The sequence below is a fragment of the Delphinapterus leucas genome, chromosome 9, assembly GCF_059928025.1.
Source record: "Delphinapterus leucas isolate spDelLeu-1000000601 "Yukka" chromosome 9, BTC_Dleu_Yukka2, whole genome shotgun sequence".
Classification (NCBI taxonomy): domain Eukaryota; kingdom Metazoa; phylum Chordata; class Mammalia; order Artiodactyla; family Monodontidae; genus Delphinapterus; species Delphinapterus leucas.
This window is the reverse complement of record NC_143137.1, coordinates 22,751,658-22,760,000: the sequence shown is the minus strand read 5'-3', so window position 1 is coordinate 22,760,000 and position 8,343 is coordinate 22,751,658. Positions and strand designations below refer to the sequence as shown.

At 45.9% G+C, this 8,343-nt stretch overlaps 1 protein-coding gene and 1 pseudogene across 10 annotated transcripts in view; one reads left to right on the top strand and one right to left on the bottom strand.

The window, feature by feature from the left end:
- Positions 1–2,822: 2,822 nt before the first annotated feature.
- LOC149748360 (uncharacterized) lies at positions 2,823–5,217 on the bottom strand (annotated as a pseudogene).
- NRF1 (nuclear respiratory factor 1) overlaps positions 4,030–8,343 on the top strand; it is a 133,827-nt gene continuing 129,513 nt past the window's right edge. For 9 of the 10 annotated variants that reach the window (XR_002645668.2, XM_022581250.2, XM_022581235.2 and 6 more), the window contains exon 1: positions 4,030–4,158. The gene's annotated coding sequence lies outside the window, so the exon portion shown is untranslated. The remainder of the gene's footprint in view (positions 4,159–8,343) is intronic. The other variant, XM_022581244.3, reaches the window with a different exon arrangement.

Here is an 8,343-nt window from a genome sequence, read left to right as displayed (position 1 = left end):
TGTTACCTTAATATAGCAAATATTAATTTAAAAAAAACAAGTAACAATAAATAGTCTTTTCTGTCCCCTCTCCCACAAATCACCCTTAGGTATAAAAGAACTCATCTTGACATTTCTAACACACTGCTCCCTTACACAGATCCCTTGTCTTGGCATCCCTTGAAAGCTCTTCCCAACTTTTCTGGGGAGTCCCCAGGGATAGAAACATGTGTTCAGGAACACTTATTCATCATCATAATCGTCACCATCACAGCAGCCACCACCTATCATACCTGTATTTTGTACCAAGCAATTTACATGATTAATGGTAATGGGAAGAGCTAGTCATACCCAGCACTTACTATGTGCTTCCTGGGTGCCAGGTACTGTCGTTAAGTCCTTTGTGAATATTATCTCCTTATTTCCATGTCATGGGTGAAGAAAAGGAAGCTTAAAATGTTAAACCACTTGCCAAAGTCTCACAGGTAGGAAGTGGTACGGCCGGGCTTTAAACCAAGAATTTGACCGCAGCACCCATGTTATGATGCAACATGCCTCCCCAGTAGTGGCCTGTGGCCTCTGAAAGCATGTGCTCTGGCCACTTGGGCTAGCACTCTGTGGAAATGCAGACCCTGCTTGGGCCAGTCCTTGACGTTCCCAAAGAGGTAAAACTCCCTTGAAGTTGCTCCCACAGTGTCAGGTTCCCATCCATCCTTATTGGGTTGGGGCTGTGCACATTCCTAAGCAGAGATGGGGAAGCTGCTGCTGCTCTTGGAACTCCACGCAGTTTATCAGTGGGTTCTGAAGAGTCCCCAGTTGCCCCAACTCATCTCTCCTTGTTTCTATCTCCCCCTAGGAGTTCTCACATGACTTCAATTCTGATTACCTGAGTGCTTACTATCTGTATCACCACTCACTTGGTATTTAGCACACAGTATAATTTTTTATAGGTAACCAGTCAATCAAACGACCATTCCAACTTTGTTGGAATCTAGTTCTTCTTTAATCTCTTACGGTAGATTTGTCTGCATTTTTTCTGAGACTGATTCTAGAATCTCAGGTCATTTTGAGTCTTTTGAATAGAGCAACTGGGGTTCCCAGGCTCACTTGTCTAGGGAAGTACAGTGGTCCTCTGTATCCACAGGTCCCTCATCTTCAGACTCAACCAACGGTAGATCGAAAATATGTGGAGAAAAAATACAAAAAATTCCAAAAAGCAAAACTTGAATTTGCCATGCACTGGCAACTACTTACATTGTATTTACAACTATTTACATAGCATTTATATTGTATTAGGTATTATAAGTAACCTAGAGATGATTTAAAGTATACAGGAGAATGGGAAGATGTGGGTGGGTTCTATGCAAATACTACGTGGGCCATCTTATATAAGGGACTTGAGTATCTTGGGATTTTGGTATCTGTGGAGGTCCTAGAACTATACCCCCTCAGATGCTGAGGGCCATAAGTCGATGTCGTTTGTATTTCTTTTTATTTCTTTATTTATTTTTGTAATTTGTATTTCTGAGGAAGGTAGACACAGAGGTCTTCTATCATATGAGTATTGAAGATCTACTGGCACTTCCCTGGCAGTCCAGTGGTTAGGACTCCATGTTCCCAATGCAGGGGGCACGGGTTCGATCCCTGGTTGGGGTACTAAGATACTGCATGCCGCACGGCATGGCCTAAAAAAATTTAAAAATGATAATAAAAAAAATTTTTTTAAAGATCTACTATGAGACTGGCATTGCACAAGATGCTGGTATATGGTCATGAACAAAACAAAATCCCTGCCCTCCTGCAGCTTCTGGATTGTGGAGGATACATGGTTGGAGAAGTACTGTGTAGAAAGAATAACGCAGTGCTTTCAAACTTTTTTGCAACTGAAATCCAAGAAGAAGTGCATTTTATAGCATGATCTAGCACAAACACACACACCTATGCACATACATTTATATATCTGAAATGAGTTTCATAGAACAAGAGTCTTACTAAGTTTGATGTTCTTTGATATTTTCTATTTCTTTCATGAAATGTTGGTCATGGCTCACTAAGTTAATTTTGTGCTTCATCAGTGGGTATCAACCTGCAATCTGAAAAAATATGGTAATGGTTAAGAGCACAACTCTGAGGTCAGGCTGATGGCTTTCAGACCTGGTTCCACCTTTTACTGTCTGGGTTTGAGCAAGCAATCTCTACATACCGTTGTTTCTCCATCAGCAAAATGAGATAATAATAATAGTAGTACCTACCTCATGGACTCCACTTGAGAATTAAATAAGAAAGGAGATAATGTGTGTAAAGGACTTAAAATAGGGCCTGACACAAGGTGAGGGCTCAATAAACATAGGTGGTAAATACTGGGTGTGATGATGGAAGGGAGAAATGAGGGAACGTTTCCTGGAGGAGACCTTAAGGAGTAGTAGGAATTATTCAGGGGCAGGTTTAAGCAGATGAATAGAAGAAGACAGAGAAGTTTTGTGCAGAGAGAGCAGCCCTTGCAAAAGTTGCGAGGTGCTAGAACTTCCTGTCTTGTATGACCTGAGAGTTTCCCAGTTTGGTTGCAGCCTGAGGGAGAAGTCTGTGACAGATGAGGTTAGAGATGCAGCAGGGGCTGAGATCACGAAGGGCCCTGCAGGCACCTCAAAAATTGTAGACTTTAACTTATGTGTAATGGGACCTTATTAAGCCTGTTAAGCAGAAAAGTGACATGATTTACTTTTTTGAAAGACCATTCAAACCGGAGGGTGGAGAATGGATTGGGGAAGGCAATTCCTGTGGCAGGGAGACCATGAAGGGTCTATTGCAGTATCTTGATGAGAGATGAGAGTCACCTGGACCAAGGTAAAAATGACAGGGAACAACTGTTTTAAACGATCTAACTGATAATGGCACTTCAGGGAGAAAGGAGTCATGGATCATTCCTAGGTTTCTGGCTTGAACACCTGGGTGGTAGGCGGTGACAATCTCTTAGACACGCTGGACAAAAGAGACATTCCGTGTTTAATTATGTTGAATTTTGAGGTAAATGGAATCTTCTTGAAAATTAAAGTATCCTGGTTTTGTCAAATTGTTTTTTGACACTCTTTGGGATGTTTAGTAATTCCCTAAAGCAACGGTTCTTAAACTAGGGTATGTATGACAATCCCCAGGAGAATGTGTGTATTTGGGGGTGGGGTGGGGTGGGGGGGTTGTTAGAAATGCGGGTTCCTGGGCTAAGAAGCCAAGATCCTGGAGAGACCATTTGGACTCCAGGATTTAAATAATCAGTCTGAATGACTCTGATGCAGGTACTCTCCAGATCACAATTTAAAAAACAAAGAACAACAAAAACTACCTCTCCTGTGTCTCTAACAGTAGTTTTTCTAGTCTCCACCCCTCCCTACTTCTCAGGCACTTGCTTGTGGGGGGGGTCCCTATTGCTTCTGACTCCCTCCACTCATCGCTCATGAGAGTAAGGACTTTCTTTTCCTAACAGGTACATCTCTAGCGCGCCCAGAAAAATACTTGGCACCGAATGGGCCCTCTGGAAATGCCTGCCAAACGAATGAATGAGCGAAAACATTTATATATTGCTTTGTACAAAAACTTTAGCTTTTAAATACTTGGGCAGGGTTTGAAATAGGGAAGCAAAGGTCATTTCAAAGAAAGGGTGAGGGAGCGACTGGCAAGACAGCGCGGAGGAAAAGGAGGGGAAGCCCCTCTCCGATTATCGAGGCACGCTCAGGAGGTCCTATTTCCCGGGGCTGGGGGGCGAGAAATGTGACTATTTACAGATTAGCAACCATCTTGGGTCGCCTGCGTTACTTCCCCGGGGCGTGCACATTTCCCTAATACAGTTGCTTTCGTGATTCCGGCTCCATCCAAACCTCTACAGGGAAATGTGAACGCGGGGAGACCTCGGGGGACGGCCGGGGTCCGAGCCCAAACACCCTCCGAGATGCCCCGCCGAGACAGTGCCGACCTCCCCATCATGGCGGCGGCCGGGCGGGGAAGCCGAGCCCGTGCGTAGCGTGCGTGCCTCCTCTCCCTCCCCTCCCCCTCCTCGGCGGCGGCGGCGGCGGCGGCGGCGGCTTAGGCGGCAGCGCTCGCCATTGCCGCTGGTGGCAGGAGGCTGCGAGGAGCCGGCGCGGTCGCAGTCTCCACGGCGCAGGCCCACGGTAGCGCAGCCGCTCTGAGGTGAGTGCCCTACCGCGCAATCTCCAGCTATTTCAGCCCCGGCGCAGCCGCAACACGCCGCCCGCCTGCCGGCCGGCCGGCCCGCCCCGCAGCCGGCACCCTGCCGCCCCCGGCTCCAGGCCTGGGCCCCCGCCGGATTCGGCCCGCCTCGGGCGGGGGGCCCCGGCCCGGCCCAGTCAAACCGCCACCCCGAGGATGCACAGGCCTCACTAGGCCCCAGGCGTCCTGGCGGGCTCGGGAGGGAGGCTCTGCCCTCCCGAGAGCCCCAGGGTTCCGGCCTCCCCCGCCGCCTGAGGCTCTCGGGGCCGCGGCCTCCTTGCCGCCGTGGAACCCGGGGCCCGGGCCCGGCCTTCCCGCGGCTTCGGGAGCAGGAGGCCTGGGAGAGCGCGCCGGCCTGGGAGTGGGAGGTGGGCGGGCTGCGCGGGACGGGGGCCGCGGCTCCCAGCTCGCCTCCTTGGCCCTTCCCGGGTCTGGTCCGCGGGCGGCGCGGCGGGCTGGGCCGGGGCGCGGGAGCTGCTGTCTCCTGCGGGAGAGGAGGCTGGCTCTTCGGGCAACCTCCGAAGCTTCCCTCCCGCCGGGGTGGCGTGGGCTTGTTACCCAGGTAGACTGAGGGACGCTGGAATATGGCGCGTTGCCCACCTTCTTGCAAGTTAGGAGGCGGCAGCGGCGGCAGTTCGAGGAGGAGGGCGCAAAGTCCTTTTGTACGCAGAAATAAGGAGCGACATTGTGTTTTCTTCCCTAGCAGAGATGCTGCCCGTGGAGGGGGCTCGGTTCTTCCTGTGCTTGGGGTGGTGGTCCCCTGTGTGAGGGACAGGGGGAGTGGCGCGACCCCGGGAAGGAACCGAACCTTTGCCACGGGAACGACAGGGGCTCTGGATGGCCTTGTGCATGGGTATTAGCCCACATCCCCAGCCTTTCGGGGAACTCAAGGGTTTGCCCTTTGCATGTGATCCACTTAACTGGGCGATGATGTCCACCACCTCTCTCACCTGTTGTGTCGTTGCTGTACGTCCTAAAGTTTCGACAGTCTATTTGACTGTGCCCATCAGAACTTGAAGTTGTTTAAAAATCTTAATATTTTTAGGGCTTCAAATGATATCCAGCCAGTTGGAGGAGCTGTTGCCTGGTATCCATCCCTTCTTAAACATTAGATTAGCATATATTAATTGCTTACTTTACAGCTGGTGTCACTTGTGCTTAATTCTTTCTGTGGTCAGAGCAAAATTCACATTTTCTTAAGTGTGTAGAGACAATGTATTGGAAACTCTTAAGGTGAAAGGTAGTGTGAGTGAGACTGTCAGCTCTGCGGGAAAATGGGTATGCACATCTTACACCTTTTGTCGAGGGCATCATCTGGTGTCACAGCTCACAGTGATCCTTTCCCCATTTCACCTTCGCCCAGCCTTTAAAAAAATTCCTTTTCCTTTGGTCTTGAACAGTAAGTTATTGAGTTGTTCCTCACTCAGGGGAGGGGCGACTTTGGAGATGCTGGGGTTTTTTCCTTCCCTTAATTCAGTAGTGGCCTGACTCCTAGGATTGTGTCTGAAAGTTCTTGATGTGTTATTTCATAGGTAGTGAAAATATGACTAGCTCCACCCGTGCATCCGAGGGTAATTTCCTTATTTTATGAGTGCAAAGGCAAACATACAATTATCAAATGTAAATGTAATGTAGTATAACTATTCTTAACTTGGGTCCAGAATTGTGTGCAGACTTTTTTGTGGGACTTTTTTTTTTGACAGGAGTTAGATGTGGCTTTCAACAGGGTCCATCAGAATAAGAATTACTGTTTACTGTCTTTTGGTTCATCTTTATTTGAGGTCCTTTGATTTCATCTGCCTGCCTTCCTCCTCCCCCCACCCCATATCAAATTCAGTATACATGAGGAAAATTACTTTTTGCTTGGGAGTCTTGGTATATTCTCATTTAGGGGGGGAAAAAAAAAGGTTTCTTATCCCCAAGACAGGAGTTTTCTTACCAGGTTTTAAGGAAATTCAACAGATTTAGGGAAGTAACTATAGGAGTAGGAGATAACGAGGGCCCTTGTCCAGATATAGAGGGAATTAAAGAAAGGATTTCAGGTTTCCCTCCCAATTCATGTATACTCCAATGGAACCCAAAATTGTACGGTTTTTTGGTTTTATTAAGTCACAATTATGTATCCATCTCTAATTTTTTAGGGAGCTAAAGACCAACTTCCCATGATTTAAATATCTGAGTTTGCATTGCCTATACATCATAGGTTCAAGCAGACTTACTTGAAGAAGTATTTTATGTGAAATGATAGAAAATGGGTGACTTTTAAGGGAAATTTAAGCTCCTTGTAGTCTGGGGTTAATTTTTTTTTTTTTTTTCCGGTACATGGGTCTTTCACTGTTGTGGCCTCTCCCGTTGCGGAGCACAGGCTCCGGACGCGCAGGCTCAGTGGCCATGGCTCACGGGCCCAGCCGCTCCGTGGCACGTGGGATCTTCCCAGCCCAGGGCACGAACCCGTGTCCCCTGCAGCGGCAGGCGGACTCTCAACCACTGTGCCACCAGGGAAGCCCCTGGGGTTAAATTTTTTATACCTCTTTCTGTATATGTAATAAGGCATTCAGTAAATGTTTGTTGGGGAATAATAATAATGAACAGTATTATTGAAATTAAAAATTTTTTCACAAGTATTTGAAAAGGTATGCTGATTTTTTGGTTTCTGGAAGTTCTGTAAACTGTCAGCCTTTAGAAGCACACCCTCCAAGTCTCTGGACAACAGGAAGTTATTGCATAGGTTCAGCTTCTGTCAGATATCTTTAGGCAAGCCCAGTCCTTCATGCTGCAGTGGGCTTGTTCATCTACTCAGTGCCACTCTGAAAAGTTGGAGGGTAAAGGGGAGCTCTGTGGGTTGTTGAGTCTCAGAAGTGTCTGTTCTAACCTCAAAAGTTTTGGCATACTCTCTCTGGGGCTGTAATTAATCCAGGAAATTGGATATTTGAATTTAGACGTTTATGTATATCTATGTGTGATGCTTAATAATACATATATAAATAGTATTTGGAAAATCAGTCTTACAGGTAAATATCAATCTTTGGTTTTGTAAAAAACATTTCAGAAAATGTTTTATACTGAAGGAAATTCTCTCTGTTCTTTCATGTTTTCCTTGAGAGCTAAAGCTAGTGTTTTCAGCCTGAGCTTTTACCCAGATATAATTTTCCATGAATGCTTAGTAAAACAGCAATGGAAAAGAAACCCACTTGTTAAGTTTATTTTAGAAACATTTTATTTAGACCAAGTCCAATCAGTATTTTTTTAGGCTCTGGATACATGTTAAATTTTGAGCATCATGTATCATATAGTTCCTTCCTTATTAACTAGGGAGTGGATTATCCACTTTCTTGGCTTTTCAGCTAGTGCTTTTATCCATCAATATTTTACTAAGGAGAACAGGCTGGAAGAGAAAAAGTAAAGGAGGTGAAACAAATCAATTTCAGGTGTTTCCAGAAGATTATAACCACATTGAGCTATTGGAAATTTTTAATCCTGGAGCAACAACAATGCTTTGTCTGAAGTTATTTTGATGTAATGAGGACAAAACTTAGAAAATAAACAGAATTTTTGATTGCTCAAGGAAAATAAGTGGATTATATATACCTTGGAATATATATTTTTTTTCTGCAGTGCATTTCATAATTAGGCTAAAATGTTTTCAACCCCACTCAGTGCAGTTTAGTAACTGAAGCTTCAAAAAGATTTCATCACGTGGTCTTTAGTCCTAAAATGTGAACATTTATACGAACTGAAGAAAAATCAGAAATACAACTTCATAGAGATATTCTAGTATATTTTTAAAAGGACCCCCTCCCCCAAAACAGAAACAACCAAAGCAAAACTAGGGGGTGGTTAAGGCAAGCCTACCACATGTGTGATCCTTGAGGTCAATCTGTATTGTATCATCAGCAGCAGTCACTTAGAAAATAAACCGACCATAGGAATCTTCTCCAGAATTCCAGACTTGGTAGCCTTCGTTATCAAACTGCTCCCGAGCCATCAGATAATTTCTGAGGAAGCCATGTCTAGTAAGGGAGGGGTGTGTGTGTGTGTGTGTGTGTGTGTGTGTGTGTGTTGGGGGAGACTTGGTGGGGAGGAGAGGGGGAAAGGGTAGATGATACTGGTAAAAGAATCTAGTTTTACAGATTGGGATGATCGCTG